Source organism: Pseudomyrmex gracilis, unplaced genomic scaffold (assembly GCF_002006095.1).
Source record: "Pseudomyrmex gracilis isolate BER0280 unplaced genomic scaffold, ASM200609v1 scaffold_8, whole genome shotgun sequence".
Classification (NCBI taxonomy): Eukaryota; Metazoa; Arthropoda; class Insecta; order Hymenoptera; family Formicidae; genus Pseudomyrmex; species Pseudomyrmex gracilis.
In genome coordinates, this window is record NW_018020592.1 from 1,438,663 (window position 1) to 1,465,284 (window position 26,622).

The following is a 26,622-nucleotide window of genomic DNA, read 5'->3' on the forward strand; positions in this document are numbered from 1 at the left end:
GAGAGAACTCTAGAAAAAGAAAATTTGGGTTGGACTTTTTTACGCTGATTTTTTTCGCGCTTTGAAGATCGTGAATTTTCTTCACGACGTATCGACAAGTCGCATCGGTGCCTCGCGTGTGTGGTTTTTGAGAACACGTGTGAATAAAGTGAAAAAAAATCTTTCGAAAATATCGTAATCGTCGGCCGAACACACTTGACACCGGGAGTACGATATATATTTCGAGCTCAAAATAGCGCACCGGCCTGTGCATCTGGCCGCAGCCGGATCGAAGAGACGGTAGAATCGACGGGGGATCCCGGGAGAAAAGATCGGGATGTAGGAGGATGTTGTTGTTGACCCATCGGGCCGAGAACAGGTTTCGAATTCGGATTATACTCTACCCGAAACCGCTTCGCTTTGCACGCACTACACGCACGTAGCCGTTCCTTTTACAATCGTTCCCACACAATTACACAAAGATATTTGTATACGTGTGCGTAGGTGTGTGTGTGTGTGTGTGTACGCGCGCACTGGTTCTTCTCCTCCCACAAACACAATCTTCCCGTGTAAAGTAAAAGCTTTCCTCTCTGTGGCTCCGATTCTCCTTCTTCGTCCTTGAACCTCCTCTGCCCCGTCTCTGCCCCGAGGTTGCTCACGCGAGAGAGCTACGTTCAAGAGAGTGCCTCCTCTCTACGCGCGGTAGAGAAGGAGAAAAAAAAACCTTCCACGAATAATATATATTCATCTTCTACTCTACCGGAGCGGGAGCAGGTAGCGGGGAACCTAGATCGTAAACGCGTAATCATCCTGTTCTCGAAATAAGACGCGCAAGGATCACCGGAGAGAAGAACGAGAGGAAAGAGAAAGATGTGGAAAAGAGAAGATAGAAGCCGTAGTTTTTCTTGCTGCTCCTTCCCGTTCCCTTCCTTCGATCGGGAGTCCAGTTCGAACTGATTCCAGTTCGCGAAGGGTTATCGTCCTTGAGGCAAGCCTTGGGACGCGACGTACTTCGTCACGGATGACAGGTCCCTTATATCGCTCCCGTTTACCAACAACGAGTAGATAGCAGAGAAAACGTGCTCGAGATCTCTCGAACGTCGTACGAAATCCGAAAGTAATTTTCCAGTTGACGAACGCGAAAATACGTAAGATGTAAAACTAATATTTTCTATATATTTCACGATGCTTCTTTCTCTTTTATACAAATTTTGAATTGATGTTTTTTTTCTTCACGATTCGGTCTACAAAAACTCTCTCCGTCTCTTCTTCCCTCGAGTTTTAAATAAAAGAGAGATTTTTTTATCGTTAGCGTATTTTTTTTTTAGTTTTATTTATTTTTGTTTTGCAAATTTTTTTGCCGGCATCTATCTTTGTTATTTTATCTTCTAGATAAATAATCTCTCTCGATAGTTATGAACGTTCATGTAATTTATACGCGAAAACACGCAATTGTATTCGCGAATTTGTGTTTGCACGATTCTAAATCAGTGATTGAAATAAAATGGGAATTTTTTTCAACGGTAAAGACAACATAATTCGGAGACTTCGTTTCTTGGCATCATTAATTGTACAAGTGTCTTTTAGTATGGCACGGACAACCAGATAAATACGCGACGAGGAGACGAGAAGAAAGTTAGATCTCAGCCGCACTCTGTCCTTTTAAAAGGGATTCGTGCGCGGTGACGACGCTTCTGCATCGCGTACGCACTTCGGTTCATTTCTCCTTCCCTCTAAATAGGAATATCTAACGGTGCCCTGCGTACATATGTATGCATTAGAAATTGTTTACGATTATTACGCGCAGGATCTCCCGTAGAGTAAATGGAAGTTCGAATAACCAGGATTTTTAAACTCTGACGAGAAGAACGTGTGAATATGTCTTCCCGCTTCTTCTGTCAAACGGTACCTGAAAGATAAGTCGTATACGTCTACGATATTATGATGTTACAGTCCATAAAATATTATTTTACTTTTGACAGAGTTTTAATTGCGGCAAAAAAGCGAAGGCAGCTTATTTGAAGTCCGGAAATGGTGTAAGACTTTATTCGCACGGAAATGTGAATTTTAGTTTTACAATACAATTTTTATTAACATTTGTACTAACGTTGTACGTCGCTTTTTGTATTTTTAATTGCGCGTTTATGTGTTATATTCTCAAAGTTTTTTATTTGTATATATAATGTATACAAAATATTTTTTCTCTTCTATATTCTTTTACTTTTCTCTTGGATTATGTAAAAAATTATAAAAAGCACAAAAGAACACGAGCACGAATAACGCGATGTTACGTCTCTTGTATTTTAATTATCCATTTGTTCAAGGAATTTAATTTTTATCTGCGAGAAACTGGCGTTGTCTGTGTTTATAAATGTCTCTATCTCTCGCTCTCGTTCGCTTTCGAACGGTGCCGCGTCGCAAGTGGCGCTAACTTCGCGGTGACTGCGCGAACTTTCAAACTGGCTTCCACCACCGCCGTAGCGTTCAGTCGCGCGAGAGCGAGAGGGACGGAAGTGTTATGTGGACTATACGTAGCCGCGTCCTTTTGAGTCTTGCGCTCAGTCAGCGTTTAGCTGTCACGGCTTCGCTTTAAGAGAGATTCCGTTTCATCGTTTTTCATCTTCCCCGCGATAGTGTAAACAAATCCGCGTTGCACGTTACGCGACAAACGCGTACTTTAGCGACGCGACATTTCTATATCTCGCATCTCGGTGTGATTCGATTATCTCGTTTATATCCTCGCGTGTTTGTTCGCGTCTCGTCGCTCGCGATTTTCATTGAGAACAAACGTCTCTGCATGGATATCAGACACGGTTCGGAGCAGTGACACTACGGGTTTCGTTTTTTTTTTCTTATATCAGTCGGTTTACGGTACATACGCATGAATACCATCCGGAGAGGACTTGATTACATAAATTCCAAAGAACTCGGTGGTGGTAATGCGTCGAGCTGAGAGAATCAGTGTTATGGAACTGCAGGATTGTTAATTAACGGTTCTTCTTTCGGAGCCGGTGAGTAAATCACGCAATCGATTCGACAAACGCCGCGCTGGTTTTCGTGATCATTAGCGCGGCTATTGTGACAGAGAGAATGAATCGTTTCTCTTTCTTCGCGCGGGGGCAGAGAACGATCTCGGGTCCGAGATTAATGAAACGCACGTCCGCGCACGTGCGCGTAATACCGCGATCGAGCGTCGGTGATTTCGTGCTCCGAAATCACGCGCGCCCCTGGGGCGGCCATGATGCCATTGTTTGTCGGGAGGGTTAAAAGTGGGCGCGAATTTTCAGACGTTCTTTATTATGATTAATCGTATTCTCGATGCGAATCGGGAATCGAAACTTTTCTCGTTTTTCACACTCGCGACGTAATAAAGCACATTTTACGATAAATAATTTAGTAATTAGCAATAATTTGTTATCGAGTTACTTTTGTACGATACGCTCACAATCGCGGTCGATACTTTGTTTGCAAGCGTGAAAACAAGATATCATATTTGCGCTGAAAGTAAATATGATAAACAACCCGTATTTTCGCACAAGAATGACAGAGAATATTCTTTGTTACAACTTAAATTATAATATGTTGATATTTGCTATTGATCCTTTCAAACGTCCCTCGTGGTAATAAAATATGTGTTATTACTTAAATTATATGTCATTCGAAACCAAAAGCGTGTTAATACAATCTTATTAGTATTAATTATTCCCTGTGCGAATATCGATAATAACAGTAATGGCAAATTTGTAATGCTATTATCAACTTGTCTGCGTAATATTAATAATAAATAACACACACACACACACACACACACACACACACACACACACACGTTTATATTTAACAGTTTTGCACCTACAATTAGAGACGTATTCGCGCTAACACGTACAAACACAAAACGTGAGATGAGAAAAAAAAGACAATAAAAAAAAGTCGTCTCCATGTCTCATCACTCAGAGACGCGTTTGTGTTCCTTCAACGCTGTTCTTGAGTAAATATTCGGAAGAAGAGACGAAGAGTAGACCGTTTTTACATACGCGCGTCGTATCTTTCATTAACGCGCTTTTTACATCCTTCGACGCCTCGCCGTTCACGTCCCGCGCGCGAGATTCTAATTTCATATCTGGTGTCCAGAAATATTACGGATCCTCGCTCTTTATGATATCTCGCGAGAAAGAGAAAAAGAAATCCGCGCACAGGTTCTGACATTTAACGATTCGATCAGTGTGACTCTCATCACTATATTAAGTCACTGTTTTCTCTCTCTCTTAATCTCTGTCTCTCTCGCTCTCTCGTCTTTCTTTCTTTCTCTCGTTCTTTTTTCAACGAAGTCAGACCGCCTTCGTAATACAAATCACGAACACAAGTCATATAATCCCAAGAACAGATCGGTAATAAACGAGAAGACCAGCAGTATATATTTCCTTACTACCGAGAGGCGTGGTGATTAGCACGAATAGTAATAATTTCACTTAGTTAAGCGTATTTGTGACGGTCGATACCACTGTTTGTGTGTGTGTGTGTGTGTGTGTGTTAGTCGTGAATACGTACTTGTGTTTTCGAAGCACGCGGTATAGAAGGATGTGCTACGCGCGCGCGTAGTATTCTCCGAGCGTGCGATCGTGTCTCCCGAAGATCAACGAACGTAGCTGAATGAATAAATAGTATCGTAATTATGACGTTCTATCCCTTTTTTTCTTACGACACTCGTATCTTGCTCACGCTATCGCTGGTGTCTGATATATGTCATAGGAGTATGAACGTTGAATAACAAGGTGTGTGTGTGTATCGGTTTTTATTTATACTTGAGACTTGACTTATCTTTAAGATAAGCGATTATTTTTCATTGTAGCAAATTTACTACGTATAAAATTCATACGTGAATATCGCGTTGTATCATACTTTGTAAATGGCAGAATGTTGCATCACCACATTGTGTGGTATAATAATATGATAACTACGATTATTATATAATTAAGCTTTTGAGTGAATAATAAGGTACAGAACTCTGTTGTGTTGCAATGTGATATCGAGATATCGTCGATACGCGTTTCTCGAGAACTGATTGCTGGTCGTTATCGTATCAGTTCCCTGTTCGTATGTAGCGCGATTCTTTCATATACTCGACAATATGAAAAATATATAGCAGTTACTTACGTTTGTAAGCTGTAGATTTTAAATATGTAACGTTAGAATTTTCTCTAAAGCGTTGCACTATGTTTTCTACGTTTATTATTAATCGCACATATTTATACATATTCCAGCGCTCTGCTATAGAGCGTTGCGATCAATCAATACGAAGAAACCGTACGAAGACGTAAACTCTTGCACGACCTATAAAAATTTATATAAAAGTTTCGGGACGCGACTGCTCCGTCAGGGCATGAATAATTTATTGAAGCACGTCCCTTGTCGTTTCATGCCTTGAAAAAAGAGAAAGGGAAAAAGCGTGCGAGTGAGAAGAAATCGTCGTGCCGTTTACGATCGAGGGCCTGGATTTGACTTCCCCTTCGTTTGTACCTTCGTGTCGTTGAATAACAATATCAGACGTGGATCGCGCCCGTTAACTATTCGTCGCAAGTTACAAAAACACAGTATAGCGCGTTGCTCAGATCGCTCGACACTCTACACAACGTACATACGTAATAAACTCGATTATTAGTTGCGAAAAAATATACCATATGAAAATATTTTATTAATTAAGTTCGTGAAATATGTACAAGGCGCAAATTATACTTATCGCCTCTCTCTTTCTCCCTCTCTCTTTTTTATCAGATTTTTTAAATCACGCAACCTACAATTATCTTATATTTTTTAATTTTTAAACTGTTTATTTATTCAGAAATGACTGAATAAGAATTTTAACAACCTGTCAAAAAGAAATAGAGTGAAATAATTGAATTAAAATTAAATATATGAAATTAAAATATAATGATATGTGAAACTTTGTTATTTAAATATTTTTTATTGGATTATATATGCTATATATATAAGTAATATTATTTACAGGTGAGACAGGTGATTAAAGGAATTTTAACGATTTAGAGATGAACGAAATTTAACTTTTATTATTTTCGTAATCGAAACAATTTATATTGCTTCTATTGTATGTACACACATACATATATCAAGAGCTTCGCGGGTTTGATTTCGCGTGTGCGCGCGTTCTTGTCGTTTAAAATATTTACATATTAATCTCCGAAGTAATCTTGCGAATGCATACGTCTGATATACACACGGGGCAGATACAATGTGAAGCGGCCTAACGTGAAACCCGCACCGTGAGATACATGCGCAATTCGCGTGCAACGTGTTCGGAACACACCGCACGTCGTGTCGCACTCGAACTGCATGTTGCTTTATAGTATATATCTGGCTGGGGTCTCGATGTAATGGCCTGTCCGTCTGATGGAACACATAACGGCTACGGTGGGCAGAGTGAGATAAAAAACAAGTCATATTTATACCGTTTACTTTGCGCGCTTTATGTTTATATAGACGCGCGCGTATGTCTGCTCGTGTTTTAACGAGGTAACATTTGAAATTTGTTTGAGACGATCGGAGTTTACACAGTTAAAAAAGAAACAACAACCAACTGCGAATAAAAGTCGTCCGTTTGGAAACCGTGTAATTAACCGTGTAAAGGTAGGTCGTAGATTGTTTATGTTTCTGGAATAGATCGTAAATTTTCTCATTAGACTCTCCGATATTATTGAAGATAATTTCACGGTGAAGTTCAACGTCAAAACCGGTCGGCATCTCCGACAATATCACGCGTGCGTAAGTTCCCATCGACGCGTTAATCAGCGGACAAGCGCGCTCATCTCGGAAAAAAGTAACGGTATAAGAGAGCGAAGAGACACCCAGGCGTGGTCTCGAGTTATATGACTGCGTCGAAGAAAGAAATGACTTTCGCAACGTGCCGTTCTCACGACATAAATTAAAATCGGACACAAGTCGGGAGAGGTCTCATCTGATCTACCTCTCCGAGTTTTATGGATCGCTATATAGGCGCGCGTGTGCAACCTGTGACCGTCGCTGATTCTCTCATGGCTCGCGCCGAGCGAATCGATCCCCGAGTAAAACGTTATAGGAGCATTTCGGTATCGTAATAGGATTAAACGAGGTATTAAGCTCGGTATTGAGCTCGAGCTCAACGGGACGGAGAGTTCTCCTTTGAACATTTTCTGTTCCACCTTTTCCCATCGTCTAATACATTAAAAATAACGCGAAAGTAGAAAAGCAGCATCGTTAAAATGTCGTATTACAAATTTTTAATTCCGGATCATTTATATATTACCTGTTAGATTTAATAGTCTGCCAACAAGCCTTTTACAACATAAGTTTAGCGTTCAACTTGCACTAAGATACGGAAAGTGTTTTATAAGTTGATAAAAAGAAAGAACATTTTAATTTTTTAATAGATGTTATATTGAACTGATAATATATATTAATTTTAAAATAAAGCTCTTTTATTTAGCGCTAAATAATTCAAAGTTAAATATATCAGAATTATTATATTAATTAATAATAATTTATTTTTTTTTTTTCTTTTACTCAAAGAGACTCGACAGTCACATTATCTTTCTCGTAAAACTATCTCTTTTTGTGTGTTTCTTTTTACGTATCTTTTGATTTTTTTCTAATTTTATATCTCGCAATTGCGCAATTGAGATTTCGACATTCTGTAGACTTACATCTCGGTACCTTAATCTTTACAAAATGCCTAGCTCGGAGATCGTGTGGAGATCGTAATTACAACCCGCTGCGTTTCCCCCCGGGGTAGGGGAAAATATCTGGTTTCTCGAAATCCTCGAAGCGCAGCGTTGAGCTCTTCCGCGCTCTTCTCTTGCGTAAAGTTCTCTTATCCGCCTCGCCTTAGATTAGACGCGCACGTCCGCTTTAACGGAACGACAAATTCGAGACGATCAAAGGAGAAACCTCAGTGTCGTGACGGGTGTTATATTCCTCGAAGGCGGGAAACGGGGAAGATCTCATATTTGAGCGCGCTCGCTCGAATACCGCGGTGTCATGTAAATCCGAAGCCACATGAGACTCGCGTTCTCGCTCGTCTCGATGTTAATTTCGCTGATCGTCGCGCGGTGCTAATCGGGGAAAAAAAATATTCACCGCTGCTTTATTAACTTGTACGTAATTAGGTGCACTATATTAGAGATATAACAGTTTTATTATCGGTTAAGAGAACCAAAAGTAATCAACAATGAAATTCTCGTGATAATTACTAACGAAAGATACTTATCATATCTTATCCTAATATTCTTGTCGTTCGAAAAAAACAAATGAGGAAATATGTAGTCTGTTCTACAAAAGCAAACACTCTGATCTTTTGTATTTTCGTTTTTTTATCTTCCCCCTCCCATCATCTACACAAACAAGAAATTGTAAAAGTATTGTTCGATGATATATTTCGTAAAATGAAAAGCAGTAAAAATTGGTCAGATCACAAAACCGTTTTCGAACAGTATCGATCCGGTGATTTAACGCGACCTTTTTCAGCGTCTACGCCATTGTGGTCTTCTCGTCCCTCAAAACGATCTTCAGACCGTACTGAAGGGCGACTTTTTGTTGACGACGAAGGTTTAGGCAGCACAAAATCCTGGTCCAAGAACCCCCGCGGCCAACCGTGGTCGAGAAGCGTCGGGTGCAAAGCGAAATGTTAACAATGCTATTTTTTTTACTTGCCCTTTTGCCGCGTGATTTCCGGCGAAAGATCGTAAAGCGTAAAACCACTCACATGATGCACCTTCCGAAATTCGCGTGTAACAGGCGCGTCCGACAAGAAACTCGTTAAAAAAAACGAGCCTCTTGCTAACCAGCTTGAAATCATCAAGCATATTTCAGTTAATTTTATTATATAACTTTCATTATCGCCTGATTCTCGTACAATTTTGCGACATGTAACGTGTCTCTTCATTTCCGCCGACGCGACGCGTCACTTTCGTTGCAGCATGTCTTGCAGTTACTGATTATTATCGATTGTTGTGACGCAAATTCGTTACGTTTTCTCTTTTAAACGTAAAAAGAAAGTGCCTGTCAAAAAGAAGAAATTAAACTCGCTAAGTAAAGAGACAGATTCATATTGAGAACAAGAGTTTTTATTAATCATATCTGTAATTAATTTATATTCTTATATTTATATTAAAAAATATATTAATTATTATATTTAGTTATAAGTACAATATTTATTATTGATAAAAACAAAAATTATGTCTGAATTTTAATGGATTTTACCGCAGAAATGTGGATTTATAACTGAGAAATACGTGAAGTCTAGATTCTGGAGAGAGTGTTTAGACGAAATTTTCAAGTCTAGACAAATCCACGAATTTCCGGCACAGTGCATGGTACTTTCAAAACTTATGTCGGATGAAAACTCACATTATCAATAATCTCAAGTACCTAAGACAGCTTTTTTTATAATCCTGGATGAAAGGGAATATGGTCAGGATTTTTGAACGCTTTTTCCATGTGATCTCTTTTCCAAAACCATCAACAATACTCGTATCCGATCTGAATCTCTGCCCTCGACGATAATGTAATCTCAGGTTTAAAAGATTTTGTTTATTTTCACTTGTACACATCTATTTTGCTACTTCGTTGCGTATATATCCGACGAATTAGACGTTGCGGTGAAAGAAAACATCTTAATAAAAATATGATATATTTTCGCGACGTGTGTATACGAGAAACGTGTGTTTTTCTTACTTCGTGCACAAACGCGCGAATCGGAATCTATTATCGGCAAGGATTTTTGAGCGCAAAACGACCGTTTCACGACGAACGCGGCTGATATTTACGCGCTGAAATCGTCGTTGTTCGGTCACGTTGTTCGGTTCTCTATCTGAACCCTTGTAAATCGTTTCTTCTAGAAGTCATGCGGAACTCGAAACTCCGTCTCGGAACGCTCGTTTGTCCCGCGATAACTTATACTAGCTTCGGAAATTTTTCAGCCGACCTCACGCTCGATGCTGAACATCTGAAATAGATGGCGTCTCAAATTTCTTCAACTTAACCGGTGGTGATACATTAGTTTGTATGTTAAAACTTGATGCACGTTGATAAAACACGAGTTACAGTAAATAACACAGATTCAAAATATCTTAAACACATCTTATTCACAACAATAATGTGCGATGAGATTCTCAATTAGGTAAAAATCTGCGAAATATTTTGTTTTCGAAGAAAACTTTGGGTTTGCGAACTACATGTACGCGCGCTCGCGACATTGTACACTCATTGTCAGTGGATATCAGATAGATGGCTGATTTCTGAAGCTTATCGAAGTAATATAAATGTCTCTCTCGTAAATGTTTTTCTTCGCATCTTATCGAGTAGAGAGACTTATATACCCTCGTCATTCGCTGCAAGGGAACGTCAGCAAAATGACATCCCCGATTGTGGTTTGTCTCGTTAGGTTAGATAAAAAAAAATAAAACGTAGAGAAAAGGATCGAAGAAACCAGTTTTTGGCTTCACCCACATCCTTCAGCGCGTCTAATGTCCATGTGGGTGTGTACGCGTGAAGAGGGAGTCGGTAATTTAAATTTTCGAAGGTCGAGCGAGTTGAGTACGACCGAGAGAGGAAGAAAAGAAAAAACAGGAAGACCACGATGAAATCCCGGCGAGTGCGATACACATGTGGTACCCATCTCGCAGAGATCTCTACGCACGCGCGAGTAACGATGGCCAAAAAAAGACACAGAGAAACGAAATGGGAAATCTTTTATTTTATTCCCGACACAAAATGTTAATCTTCTTTCTTGTCTTTTTTTGTCAAAGTATATTCATGTGTCAGTTTGCAGTATTACTGTGTGGTTGTTTTAATCAGTATACGTTTGCAGAATAGTATTTCTAACGTGTATTGTAATGATGCCAAATTAGCTCATTTCACGATCTTGCAATAACTATAACTTTATTGATATAAAAAAAGGAAATTAATAATTTTAATATAAAAATAATGTACGGAAATTTTTGTTAGAAATCTTGAAAGAGAAATTCTACTTGTATTACATATGTAATACGTTCGAAACATATTATGTTTCTTTTGTATATGTTTTTTTTGTATTTTTTGAAATATTTCTCTTCGCGATATTTTTATCTTTTATTTATGCATTATTAAAATTCGCGCGATATATTATTCGGAACGTTAGAATTTCCAATACACGTTCAATCTATAATGAATAAGAGATTCGGAAATCTCTCGCAGTCTGGTTTTCTCGAGGTAGTGTCAGTATAAGGCTAATGTGTCGTTCGCATATGGGACATCCTGAACGTTGTACGACGACCGAACACGGCGAACCTGTACCGGTCCTCATCGCGTTTCTCTCATTTGGCCCGAGCAATGGTCAGAGCTGCCTGCCAAGCCTCTTCTCTCTGCGGTCTGCGATGCGAACGAAGGCTCCGTATATGGTGGTGGCCTACCTCTTCAGCGCACGCATACCGATGCGCGCTTGTGTGTACGCGAGCGTAAGGCTCTACGTAGGAATATACAGCCTTGCTAAGTTATCGGCGACAAGAGCTTCTCTCGAAGACGACCAATCGGAGCATCAGTTTGCCGCAGGAACGACCGGAGATCTAGCAAAGGCGTTGGTTCGAAATCGTAAAATAGAGATAGATATTTTTTTTATTCAAAAAAATACAGAGAAGGTAACGATTTTCTCGACTTTTAATTGCGCAAGAATCTTTTGTAATTAGTTTTGCGTTAAGCCTTAGTTTTTTTTTTTTTTCACAAAAATAAAATTGTTGTGTTACGCAATACACGAGACTAGCGCGAAAGAAAGGAAACCGCACGTTTATTAATAATTGCGCGGTCTTTGAATCGGTTAAGCTCCGCGAAGATTTCCTACATGTGTACCTTAACAAATAGCAGTAGAATGCAGGTATGATACAGCAATTTCTTCTGCTCTGCGCGTGGACGAGGACTGTTTATTCGCGCCTTCATCCACGTGTGAAAAACGCGCATACCCGCGTGTATTTGTATGCGTGAAAAAGGTTGAGCCATCGTCGTCGGTCGCTCATGGCGATCTTACTCGATAAAGCAACACGTCGCGCGCGTGACAGATTTTACCAAAGAAATCTAAATACTTTGTGTGCGCCGTACAAAAGTTTCATAAATTAACAACTTCGCTCGCCCGTTCGTCATGTCGTACTTTTCTGTCTGATTCGCGCGAGAATATATCGCTCATTGTGTGCGTGACATTAAACGTTTATACGCACGAACAACAATGCGATAATCTACGAATCGCTCATATTACATATTATTACGTTTTCACCATTGTATTATCGTTGGCGTATCTCACGTCGTTTATTAACGCTCGAACAAGGAACTTGACTCGAAAAACAACAGGAAAAATCCGTCAGATACAATCGCGTAGCAGTACGTAACGCTAAATATAATCTTTACGCGCGTATTTAACTCGACGCATCTGGTTGGATATTATTTTGTCATTTAATTCTTTGCGGTCGTGGAATTACATCCGTTAAAGACTCAGGCAGGTATTTATGCGTGTGAAGGTTAAAGTGTCTATATCGCGCGTACATTTTCATACGAGATATAAACTTTAAACACCAAAGAGAAAATAGTAATGAGACTGTAGATATAGAAGTCAAACGCGCGTAGGTGCGTAATATTGTCGGGACGTAAATTGTGGAAATTTTATGGCGCGAGGTAAATAGACTCGAGAGATTTAAAACGAACGTTATCTGTAAAGAAATTGAATATCAAATTGTGTAAGAAAAAAAAATATTTAATGTTCCAGGCGTGAAAAGGGAGTGACGATTGAAATAAACGAATCGTACATACATGTATATATCACTGTGTCCGTATGTGTGTGTGTGTGTGTGTGTGTGTGTATGTATATATGGAACGTGGCGTTCTCGCTATATCCTTATAGCGTAAATGTGCTACATGCAACTTTGGCGAATGTATACTGCATGCAGCACGCGGTACGCGTACTTTCTCGCCCGCGGCAAGGCAGTTGCCTTGGCGTTGCTGCGCCTATGCGCGCGAGAAATACAGCGGAGCGCGATCTCAGCATTTTTCGCGGCCTCGCGCTACAAGCTCCTCCCGACAGACAAAATCATTAGCATAATCCGACGATAATAATTTTCGCAACATTGACTTCGTTTAACTTAATTAATTGCGCACGCCGTTTTACTTTTTTCGCGCGAGCCTAATTCCACCACGACGACGATAATAATAATAATAATAATAGTAATAATACGTGAGCTGCATTGGAAAATTATCTTTCATTTGCGCGAAGATACAGAGGACACTCCCGTGTACTTTCAGTACCATTCATGTAAACAGAGAATATATTTTTTTTAACGGATACATATCTTGGTTACCTAAGATAAACGTTAATACGCGTATCGATACTCTGATAAAATCACATTATCTACACTCGCGGTCATGCATCGCGTTTTTGATATTTCCGCTTCAACGATGATGAAGTTTTGAGACGTGTGGATGTAAACGTTCGTAAAAAGAGATAAATTTTTCATCTCGCATAAATCTGAATATTCTTACGTTTGTCAATGACTTTTCTGCTCCCGAATTTTCATTTTGAGAAAGCTTATAGATTATACAAGTTAATAAAATAGCCGCGCAATTATCCCATTAGTTCGTCGGTACGAACAGGTTTCAACTTGATATGCCCGCGAGTCAAATCTGCTTCGTGTGTTACATGCACGCATCGCCGGCTTATCTTTAGAACGTTTTCCCGGCAGACATCCCGCGTTACGCCTAATGCAAGAGTTCGCTCTCTGACGGGAAACGCGAGATTCTAATTTGTTGTAGCTCTCTCTATCTCTCTCTCCGGTTATACACGCGCGTGGTCTGCGATCTCGGAAAACAGTGGTTAGCTTATTACGCTTTTTTTCCACGGAGGACCGGATCATGAATACGCCCTTTATTTGACGGCCGAACCCGCTTGCGTATAGGCTCGCGGCAATGAGCATATGGAAAAGAACTTGTACCTCTTTTGTGCGTTATTTTCTGTTTCCGCGCGCTCTACGGACAAACGAAACGTTTAACGCCCCCGGCTCGAAACTGTGTAACAACTTAAAGCGATTAGGTAACGACTTTCGCGAAGTTGTACATGCTCCCGGATTTTTCTTTCGCTCGTCGCGAAACTAAGAAAACTGAAAAGTTTTGTGTCATTTTTAAAGTCTGGATCGAGAACTTTATCTGTTTATTGACCACGTAATATTATTTAATAAAGTCACACATAGATGTGTAGGATATGATGTTTGGTTTAAATAAATAAATAAATAAATAATTAATTGAATAAATAATTATAACGTCTGTTTAATTATACGAAGGCAATAAATAAAAGAAAAACAAACTTATACACTCTAGGCTACTAAGTCAGAGCACCCAAAAATCTTCGGGCGTCTTATGTTTTCGGCGGATTCTGATCTTCTGTCGTCTCTCGGCTTTATATCTTTTACTTCGATTCTGTTTTTCATTTCGAATCTGTCGGTTGAGTCGTAATTGATAATCAACGAATATAGTAGAGGTGAGGACAGATAATATTTGTAACCTCTACTGTCGCGTAAATATACAAGCTTATTATGAAAGATTCGCCGTTAATACAGAGACACGACAAAGATACGACAAACAAGATATTTAATATTTTCTCCACAAGAATATGAAATATAATTTTGTTCCCACAGATGTGCACACACAGGTATTATAATAATTAATATGCCAAAAACTATATGTATATTTACATACATACATATAGAAATGAGTTTAAGTCAGCAATTTTTAATTTAAAATTGCATTCTAAAGTTTTAAAATACAAGTTTACATTTTATAAATCTTTTTACGTTATCTTGGCTCTGATAAGAATGTAGATAGTATATCTGTGACTTTCGAGATTATCTTTCTCCTAGATAGAATCGTGTAAACGACCTTTGGAAAAATTCGAATTTATCGACTTGTTTGGAAACTCGGATAACAAACCACAAGCTACGTGTAAAGAATTGAGATATATATATATAAAAAAAGGCGTATCGACAAGTGATAAGTCCGGAAATTTAATAATAGCGTGTTTTTACGTAATACACACAGATCTAAGCGCGCGCACAGATGTGCGTAAGCATTTTTCAACTAAATTGCGCTGCGTATTACACATATGTCGGTAGTTTCGTTTTCTCATTGCGGAAATTACACATCACTGAGACTCACGTCATCGAACTATCGATCATTCTCAGCCGACTCGGGCAATCCCCACGTAATGTGATTATTTTGCTATTTTGTGACATATCGAATAACAGAAGACAGATCTACTGGCAAAACGTGCCTGTTGCGGGTTCCGTATCAGTCGTTTAAACCGACTGCAGGTATCTACAGACATGCCATATGTTGTCGCCATCAATCATTCTATTGTTAACTCGCTGTTATTGCCACGTATACATTACACCACATAATTGCATGATTTTCTACCATGAGTCGATCTCACAGTTTTTTTTTTTAATGAACTACGTGATCTTAGGACGCGATACAGCTGTGTATCTGTAAGTTTTTTCTCTTATTTCATGTTATATAGATGTCTTTTAATGTTTTCTAGCATTTTATTATTTTTTTACGTAATAAAACACACTTATATATGTATAAAAAAAGAGAGAGGGAGAGAGAGAGAGAAAGAGAGAGTTTAATATTATAGTTCAATAATAATTTTCGCTAACATTTATTTTCCAACACACCTAGTGATTTTATCGACACGAAATGCCATCGTGATTCACCGTAAAGTTCGCGATTAACTCATTCGTTCGACTGTTTTACACGCAAACGCGTCATTTCTCAATGTTTGCATCTCGTCTCGCGCGGTAAGAAGAGATTATCGCTTCTCGCGATGTACGTACGTACACGCGGTGCTTCGATGAGCTAGAAAATCTAGACAGGTTCGTATTGTCGAAGAGTGTTTGTACGCGGTGCGCGAATCCGCGCCGATGCGTAACGTACGCGCGAGACGGCGCGTCGCCACTTTTGTTATCTGGATTTCGCGCTCTTCGGTCAGATCGACCTTGCGCCTTATGCTTGTACGTACGTACGTATGTGTATGTGTGTGTACATACATACATGCATACATATGTATTCGTCAGCACGTCTCAGCGAGAGCGCACATACACACACATGCGTGCGCACATCGGGAGTGTTTGCACGCTTTATATTGAGGCGTGGGATTTTCTTCGTCAATTCTCCCCGTTGTAAAAATAGAGCGAGATTGTAACGCTATCGATATCGGTCAATTGCCACCGTGCGTATTTTTCAGTATATACATCGAGTGTACCGATAACGATCGATAGCATGTGTGCGTACATTCGCAATATGCTCACGGTAACCACACGCGCGTTAGTTATCCGACGGACATATCGATAGACGTACGTATGTAAGTGCAAAGACCGTTGAGCGAATGTGGAGAGATCACATAAGATCTATATCAAATTGCGATTTTTTGTACAGTGAGTATTATTTTAAATGTGATTATTTCATTATTTATAATTAGATATTTTAGATATTTTGTGACTTTTGAAATTTTGTGTGTGTATATGTTGTAAGATGTTTGTCACTATTCTTATCTCTCTTACAGCCAATTTTTTCACTTCTAGATAAGTTTTCGATAACTTTATCTAGAAGATATCTCCCAAAATTGGTTCTCCTTATTGGTTCTCAGAGGAATTTATCCAGAGGATAGCTATATATATATATCGAGAGGTATGAAGAAATCGGCCGTTAGTCGTAACTACATTTTTTCAAAATGTCAGTTTCAAAAACATTGAGTTATTCACAATCGTGTTATATTAACGTGTGATTAATAATTTGAGTTTTTTTTCTTACAATTGTGAGATGTTTTGACGCCGAGTTTTTATTTTTATTTGCAAATCGTACACGAGCGAGGATTGAAGTTTCATCAGCGATAGCGCGGCAGAAAAAAAAAAAAAAATACGAGAAAGAAACCGCGCGCGCACGCACAATCTCGCGAACGCACGATGTTATTAATTAGCACAAACAATCTCGGCCGTATGTCGGGATCCGCGGCGGTTAACTAAGAGACCGCAATTTATTTACGGTGATATACACACACGAGAAGCGGTGGCGAGCCGATCCCCGCTACGATCCCCTTCCGATGTGCGATTCCATGCATGCGAATGAATCACTGCCGGTAAAAAGACCGCGATAGATTGAGCGGTCGAGAGGATTGGAGGAGGATTTGCGAGAGAAAATCGAGATCTAGGGAAGAGAGATAGCAAATACTTTCCTAGACCGATGCGAATATTCAACGAGCAGCTTGGGAAATTGCAAACTATCAGTGGCACGGATTGTCATTGCTTTCGGAGAATTTTTTTTTACAAAAATGTTTTATTTTTTTTAACAAAAAAATTCTCTGTTACTGTTTGAAGAAATTTTTATTTTTTATTTTTTTCATAAAAACTTCTCTGGAAAAAAATTGGAAAAATTTTTACGAAACATTTTCTTCATTTTCGTTCGCACAATGTTGCTCCTTTATGTTGCAACGTAAAACCGCAATTACGATATTACGTTCTGCGTTAGATTTTTGTCGGGGCAGAATATGAATTATTGTTGAATCGAGGAAACTTTAAGTGGAGATAAAATACTGTATATTGTATGTAACGGCTTATATAACACGCACATACAACTTGAAAATATTTTTCTAAAGTTACCAAGTCGAAGTTTACGTGCATATCGATTGTTGTACACAGGCAAAGCCAACTTAGATCCGCTAGGATGGAGAAAACGTTATTTCTTTAACCCCGTCTATATAGCGCTCGATTTCCGCGCGGAACGTTATCGCGCGCTGCGAGATTTCACGTATACGCGGAAATCGCGAAAGAGAGTCGTACGTCTCGTCGCGATATTCTATTGGTCGTCGATTCTCTGTTGCTTCGCGTGGCTCTCGCGTGGTTCGGTCGAGATCGAAACTTGGACCTCGCGCGCAATCGCGCGAGATTCCGCGGCGGAGGTCACGTCGAGAGATAGCCTCGTTATCACATCGACGAGAATGGCAACGAGGAGGAAGGGACAAACATACGAGCGGATTCGCCAACCACCTGTTTTCCGTCAATCGTCAAACATTCCGCGCGTTCAGATTTTTATCGCATTCCAATGCGAAGCTTCGACCGAACCGCGGCAATACCTGATATCATTCAGCCGACTTGACAGCCTGCGGCTTATACGATGATTTCTTATGCAAAACCACGCCGGGCACAGAGAGTCATTTTAATATTCACGATACTTGTGGCCGCTTGATCGCGCGCAGGTGCGCGCCGTGTTCTCGCGCGGCAGTAAATTGCGAGCCGTCGTTTGCCATCCGCGATTACACGCGTTTTATTCCTAAGCCGCGCGCAAATTAATAACAGTAATTACTGCGAAAGCGCGAGACGAATACGCGAAGGTACAAGTCTTGCGCTGTTCTCTTTCACGATTCCGTTTTCATCAGACGTTCCTTGCTTCCGCGCGTTCTCTTTTTACCCTCTCTCGCGCAATTGTAATTTTCACCTCCGTATAGCGAGCGAGACACGCACAGAAATATCGCCATCAAACGTCGCCAATGAGTCGCTTCGCTTCTTACACCTTCTCTCTCAACGTCGTTTTCTTCCGCGGAAAAGTTTTCCGTCACTAATGCGGATCAATAAGTCTCTCTGCGAGAAAATACAAATCTTCTTTCATCTCTTGTTTACTTAGGACTAATTGCCAGCATTTTGACGTTCTTTTTGACGTGAAATGCGTCGGCTAAAAAGTCTTTTCGGCTATTTGTATAAGCTTCTGTGTGGTACTTTGTTGTTTAATCTCACCGAAAATTCGACTTGTTTGCTCTGTTTTCGGAAACAAAACATTTTAAAAATACATTAAAAAGCTTACACGTAATAAAAACTTTGACATTGACTGTAATATAAGAGCGGGAATAAGTGTGTTCTTAGAATTTAACGTTTTTTTAAATGTTTTTTTGCGATAAAATATTTTAGTGCTTATCTTAAATGCTTACATATACTACATGCAATTTACTACTTTACTACATAGCATTCATTCCTCATGGGTCAGTTGGAGGAAATAACTCGGAGACACGTGGTGTCTCAGAGGGAACCTCCGTTCTCACGGAACGAATTGATGCTCGTCACCTTACAATCGCGTAAACGTGTACGGGGGCGTGTTTTTCAGCAACCGCGGAAGCTCCGCAAAGTATATCGCGTCGTCACTAGGCCGCGATGGTGTGTAGAGAGACACGTGGCGCGTTTCACCCGGGAACAAGCCGAAGGAAAAGACGCTGCTTCTGCGCCGAGAGGTGTGTCGTCGGCGCGTTACCATGTTTGGCGACTCCGCTCCCATAAAACTTGCCGCAACACGCTGTACCGCGGTGTATATTTCAAGCTTCTACTCGCCGTGGGTAAGATAAATCGCGTCCGAGTTAACGCGAACGAAGCATTGGCCGAGCCGAGCAAAACGCCACACCCCGCCAAGAGAGCGCCAGAGGGATCTATTATTTCGTTGTAGATGTGGCGGGACTCTAAAATAAACGCAGGTTATATTTTAGAGTCGCTAACAAAATTGCGAAAATCGTAACGTATTCTCTCACCTAAACTTTCTGAAAAATTCATGAAAATAGAATTTTTGTGTTTTTTTTTTCTTTAAGACAGAAAAAAGAACAGAACAAACTCTGTTGTCTGATAAAATATAAGTATATTAGAGAGTTAAAATATGTAACACTTATTCTTTGACTCGACCTCAATTGTTGTTAAATACAAACTTCACGCACACAAGAAAGAAGTTACGCGTTCAGTTGTGCGAACGATGCTGTTAATCGATAAAAGAGGCTGCGAGACACAGCTGAGCCAAATTTTTTAATAGCTCGATCAGCGAATAATTTAAAGTCCATTGACATCTCGTCGAAGCGGAGCGCAATTGGTTCGTACTTCTCTACAACTTATGTCACGGATAATATTCCACGATTGCGATCGTGAATCAATTACATGCCGTCGTCAGGCGTGTTGGATACAAACGCACAGTGAGTATTCAGCGAAGTTTAATCAGCTGTACGTGGCGGCGAAGATTGATTATCTGTCGGCTTATCCGCGGGTGGAACCGGCCGGAAAGATACCGGAGAGAAAGAGGCTTACGAGAGAGATTTAAGAGTGGACATCTTGTCGGAGATAACGTAAAGTAAGGAAAAGAAATGCAAGAAAAGTTAGACAATCGCAAAGATTTACGACGCTATACGACGCAGATTGTGCGCCGTGCGCGTTCCCACCTTGTGACGTGCGTATCTGTCTGCAACATTTTACTCGACGCTCGGCGATAGTTGCATATCGAATCGGAAAAAAAAAATAAATCGAGCTACCGAACGAGAGCGAGTGAATCAATTTGTTAATACTAAATAATTTTATTATTTAGAGGAGATTTATTTCGTCGATACACTTTTTTTCATAAAATACAATATTAGCAAGACTAGTAGAAATTTCAGTAAAAACGACAATTGAAGCAAAAGTTTTTTTGCCCGAGATAAACCGGGTGATCGTCAAACGTTAAATAAAATCGAAATTGGTCCTGTTGTCGCGCGCGCGCACTCTCTCAGCCTTTCTTCTCTTTCTCCTCATGTTATTTCGGACACGGTTGCGAATTTGGCGTTCTGCTTGACAGGACTGCTTTATAACCGTGGCCGGTTTATAGTCGGCCCTTTGTTCGATGACGGTGGTCGTAATACGCCAATATGTACGAATTCATCGAGCGATTCATTATACTTTTGCTTTATTTGCTCTTTCACCGCGACCTTTAATCAATCTCGATATACTTCAAGTAAAATATACGTTCTTTTTTCTCTGCGAGAAAGACGCGAATATCGTGGTTAAAACAAAACTGTACTACTTATTGTCGAGTAATATAAAACATTTTTCACAACTGTTATATATTTTTGCGTATATATATACGCGCGATAATCTCTGTTTATGTTTGCAGCGCGAGGCTTTTATCGTAGAACAGAAAATTAATCTGCGATTACATCGGTGTGTATACACACGGAAAATGATTACGATAAAAGCCACGGCGTCCACGAGTCTCGGGTTTCTCTCGGCCGCACGGCGCAAGAAAAGACAGCGGGATAATTTTCACCCCTTATCTCGACGCTCATTCAATTACATAATAAGCATGCGTGCACGGCCCTTTGATACCGCGTCGACTGTCGTCTTGTTTCCGTCATCTCTCTCTCTCTCTCTTTCTCTTTTTCTTTCAAAGTTCGTCTCGATCGTGCCCAAGTATCGGTCATGGCGAATCAGTCACGCTCGCGTCCGTATTCACGCGTAACTACGAAACCGCTTGAAAATCTCGTCCTCTTAGAGTCTATTTTCCTCGGGATATTAAAACTAACGACCGGCCGTGGGATGTATATCCCGTACGATGCTAATAATTTACATTCAAATAGCTCTTAAAAAATTTAACGCTTGCAACAAATTTTGGTTGATTTTTGTTGTATTTAATTTTTCATAACGTTCGCAAAACGCGCCGCACGATTCTTGTCTGTTATCTCTAAACAAAGCATGAAATCGTCTTACAAATTACACATATGAGGGGTTTCAGAAATAACGCATAAAAACCAAACTCGAAAAATAGAAGGAGAAATAAAAAATAACACGTGACTAAAGTCACGTGACTTTACTTTAGTCGCGTGTTTTTAAAAACGCAAGAATACTTTTTTTTTCATGTTTTGTTCTGAAGCGATTGAGACTAAAACGAAATTGATCGGGATTTGGTCATTCTCGAAATATTACCCCATAAAAATCGCTTCACTTCTCAATCGCGAATGAATTTCGCGTATAAGACGCACGCGTATAAGAGTGCCTCGTGCCGTTCGAGCGCGACTTTGTTGCGCGTGCCTCTTGATTATCCAGTAGATTCTCGGCTCCACAACGGATGCAACTTGTTATGTTGCGGGACCATGAAGATCCCGGAATCGTGTCGGCCATATTGAACGGCGTTTATATTAGGTATATTTGCTTAACAATGTACGTGCCCGCGGTCGCAGGACTTAATTTCCATCTTGCTAACGTTCCGCTCTATGGATATCTTTCCGGTCACGTATTGATGGGGGATACTTTTCATCCGCCACATCCCCGTCCGACACTTCCGCTCGTCGAAGAAGCTACCGGTCCATAATAATTACTCTCCAACCATTGTTCTTCTCGTCGCGCGAGTATTTTCTTCGCACGCGCGTCTTGAAAATAACGGCCCTCGACCCCTCGAAGCGAGTCAAATGAACCGTCGCTCTCGCGAACGTCTCTCCTCTCTTCTTCCCGACAATTTATGTATGTCGCGCTAGACGCCGCAGCTATTTATCACCCGCAAGTAACAATCTTGGACTCTCACGTGTGACAGATTGGCGTTGCCAAGAAACAGCGTACGCATTTGAAATCGCGCCCTATTCACGAAATAAATTCTCGATTTGCGTTTAATTGACATTGACGCGCGTCTTGATACTATTGCGTGTGTTTGCGAGAAGTGGTGATCTCAGTCGCGGAGCGAAAACGAGCGCATCGCCCGAACGGTAAATGTCGCGCGCGTATTTTTAAAACGCTGCGATCTCGTCTGGGAATCTTAAACCGCTATATAGACTTACGTCTTTGTTTTACGAATTATTTTTATTGTATATTTTTTTTCTTTTGAAATTCAACGTTACAGCAAGAAGCAATTTACTCAAAAACTTTTCTCTCTGATTTTGTTTTATAGGATATATATCACATTTTATTTTATTTCATCAGAAAACCAGCGAACGTGTGTATTCACGCGCGAAAAACAAAGGAGATCTTGCGTAACATCAAATGCGTCACAAGCAATGATTTGCGTGGAGCATCGTTGTAATATCCATCCCGCGCCGTGGTTGGCGAACGCGTGGGCGAACGTTCGCGTGTGTCTCGCGTGTAAACCAGCCCCTCCAAGTTGCTGGTCTCTTCTCGGATCTCCCGGTATACACATTTTCCCCGTCTCTCGAGATCCTCGACCCTCTTCTTCTTTTTCTTTTTCTTCTTCTTCTTCTTCTTCTTCTTCTTCCCTCTTGTATGCGCCGTTGATATTTTTCGCCGATGAAGAGGCCTCCGCTTCTGAGAGAAGCAGCCGGCAGCTCATCGGGCGCGCGATACGTGTTCGCGCGCGACTTTCCTCGCGCGAGGTTCCTTCGCCATTGTGAAAACCGGCTCGTTCGTACAGCCGCGGACAGTGCCACCCACCGCCTCGAGAGCTCCTCGCTTTATCCTCCTCCCTCTTTTGTTCGTCACTCATTCGTCGTTGCGAAAGGCAACCTTTCGTGTGTACGTGCATTGCGATAAAAGCCGATTTCGTGCCGATGCCCACGATCGCCGTAGACGCGCGCGACACCGGACACCCACATAATCGCCGCGTGATCGACCGTCGCCGCCACTTACCGCGTCTTATGTTACAACGACGGATTTGTGTGAACCGCGCTCGAACGAAGGCGACGGTACGCACGCAACTTCCGAGAAACCGTACATCTTACGGATAAATCAACGAAAGATTTTTTTTGACGTTGATTATTTTTAATCAGAGTTGCAGAAGTTATCAAAGATTTGTCTTATAAAAATAGTGATCTAATTCGTTTAAAAACGGTTGATGAACTTCTGGTTGAAATTAAACTCTTAAATTAAGCATCGTTTAATTAAAATTAAGACCGAGACGATTCCGCATAATGCGCCGGAGATTACCTCTGCGAAAATGACGCGGGGCGGCAGTTCGTAATTCCCTTCTGAAGCAAGTGAGTGTGACGCGCGAGAAGTGGTGTTGGTGACGTTAATGTGCGTCACACCGCCAAATTGTCGGGGCGCAAAGAACTTTTCTAACGACAGAATCCTATATCGAGGTTGAGCGGTGTAATTATTATTACGTCGCCGGCCTGTCGCGCAGAATAATTCGTTCGCGAGCAGCGAACTGTTGAGAGACTCAAGAGATCTCGAGAGAGAAAGAGAAAGAAAGCACCCGGCCGTCGTCGATTTGCGGCGCGCAAAAAAAAGCGCATCCGGTTAACGCGCGCACGTACGTATAACATCATTAATGCAATCGCACTTGGGCTCCACAAAATCGGCTGTCAGCTCCTCTTGTGACCGATTGCGAGTTTTCGTCCCTGTCGACACATTTGGCTCTCAATATTACATGTACATGTATATATATAGAGAGAGAGTGCATCTTCGTCTCCTTTTACATCGGACGTTATTGCCACGTATACATTGACGATTAATTTTCTTTTTCAACGTTGAGAAACTTTCTCTGCGCATTAAATTCCTTCTGATGAGTTTTTCCGCTTTGTCAAGCAATCTGATTGCCTTTTATCGGCTGTAATTGGCGTGCTATATAATTGTTTGATTTCTCCGTCATTGACGAGACGTCGCTTGAAGAAACTGTCGGAACAAATTAGAGATAGAACAGCTGTGTGCTGCTTGTTTTACCTTCTTTTACGATCTAACATACTTGCACGTAACTTGAGACTTTTTGCGCGAAGCTAATTTCCGCGATCGTATCAAAGATAAGGTTCTAATTTGTCAAGTCGCTAATATCCGTTCCCGGTAACTCATACTCCGGTCAATCAATTTTCCCCGGATTATCACGTATTAAAGATATATGCAAACACGTTTTACTTCAACTGAGACTTGAAATGTAAAAAAAAAAAAAAAAAAAACATTTTTATTTATTCTAAAGCGGGTGTGAACAATTTTTTATATTTGTATTGGATAATAATTTTTCTTTTTTTTTTTTTAACTACGTATCATCTTAGAATGCTATTGAAGCACTCGATCGACAGAAACAGAACAGATCTCTTTGCGAAGCGCTGTCGGAAGGCTCTTATCGGGTGATGCTCTTCAGTTTTTTGAACTCAGCTAACGCGCGTTATATATATATCCGTCGTTCGTGTGAGTTATCTGTTGCGCTTTCGATACTCGAAATCCAAAGGATATCTTGCGGATTAAACGCGACATCGAGCAGAGCCAGGATCAATTGTAATAAATAAAATACGTATCGAGACTAGTCACGTTTCATAAAACGAGACGTGCTCTCGCGTACGGTTTATAAAGTGCAAATCGAGACAGAGAGATTATATATAAGCATATGTAAAAAGTAATAAAACTATAAACGATACGTTCATTTATAGTTTTATTTGTTTTGTATTTTTGCAAGAGAAATCTTGTATTTCAACTATAATTTTAACAATATTTTTAACTATAATTTAATCTATTAGAAAAAAGAATGTTCCGCAATGTATGAACATAATGCAAAACTTGTAACGCGACGTGTTTGTTTGAGGAGTTAATCCGATTGTTAAGATCCCTTTTTTATTGAACGCGATGCTGTTTCTTTCTCGATGAGAATAGTTGCGAAGAAGTGCGCGTCGCAGGGTGAGATATTAATAATATTCGAAGAGACCGCGCGTCTCTCCCTTTAAATGTTTCGGGACCACTGTAGCGTTCGTGTATTATTGCACGATTCTTTTAAAAGGCTCGCCCTACAGAGACCACCGCGATGTCGTCCGGAATAAATCGTATACACATAGGAAGGAAGTGTGTGTAAAAAAAAAGGAACACGGAATTCCGTAGATGGATCCTTTGTATTAGGAAAGAGCGAGTCTCGATTTAAGACTCCTTTCTGTTTGTCGGGCATTTGTCGGATTTTATTCGCGATTGTTCGAATTCTACGAATTATTCGAGGACCTCACGTGAGAGAGCGGAATATTCTATTGTAGTCTCTTTTCATCTCCTTTCAATACACACGAAATGATTTTATAGCAAATGTAAATTTGATACGCAAAGTGAAAAATCCTTTTCATGTTTCTTCACGCTTATAAATATTGAAATTATTATAATGAATTCAATAGTGCTAGTCTTTCATTGTCACTGTCATACATATATACATACACAGACACACACACACAAATGTGCGAGAGATATAAAGAGCTCTCTGTGTATATATTCATTATCGTTAAATATTCTACGTATTCCGAGAAATCTTCAACGGTATATACTAGTGGGCTTTCGTTTAGCGAATTATCGAGTATCGATTTGGAACTCGTCGATGAATCCCGTTGATACGTCCGTGTAAATAAACGTGTGGAGAAGAAGGTATTGAAAGGCCTTCCTTCCTTCGTACGCGCGCGCGTCGGGAATAGGTAGGTAGACACGCACATATAACGTCGCTCTAACCACGTGGGTCCGCCTATATTTCTCTCGTGTCCTCTTTTATGCCGCTATCTATTCATAGACGAGAAAGCAAGCCGTCACGATGACGGACGTCGAAAGACAAAGGGGATGCGGAAAGAGGAACGCCAGTGTCGTGTAGTTGCATTTTTCAAGATTTGCATCGTTTCTCTGTCTCTTATATAAAACGACACTTCAAGCTTATCGAAAAGGATTGCGGAATTCGATTCTTCGACTGGCGACTTGTACACATTTGAATATTCTCTTTCGCAAATATGAGATCGACTCTTCCATGAGAAATCGCAAAGAGAAAGAGAGAAGATCTTGTTTTTATAAACATGTAAATTTAATATGAATAAAGAAAGATTTATATATACACATACATATATATATATATATATATATATATATATATATA

At 40.3% G+C, this 26,622-nt stretch overlaps 2 protein-coding genes across 6 annotated transcripts in view; one reads left to right on the top strand and one right to left on the bottom strand.

Annotated features, from left to right (window-relative positions):
• The window catches only part of LOC109860494, a 48,054-nt gene that overhangs the window by 4,905 nt on the left and 16,527 nt on the right, over positions 1-26,622 (bottom strand). The gene's annotated exons all lie outside the window — the stretch shown is intronic.
• The window catches only part of LOC109860459 (semaphorin-5A), a 79,984-nt gene continuing 55,855 nt past the window's right edge, over positions 2,494-26,622 (top strand). For 4 of the 5 annotated variants that reach the window (XM_020439549.1, XM_020439574.1, XM_020439566.1 and 1 more), the window contains exon 1: positions 2,494-2,990. The gene's annotated coding sequence lies outside the window, so the exon portion shown is untranslated. Of the gene's footprint in view, positions 2,991-16,343; positions 16,467-26,622 lie in introns of those variants that run through there. The other variant, XM_020439557.1, reaches the window with a different exon arrangement.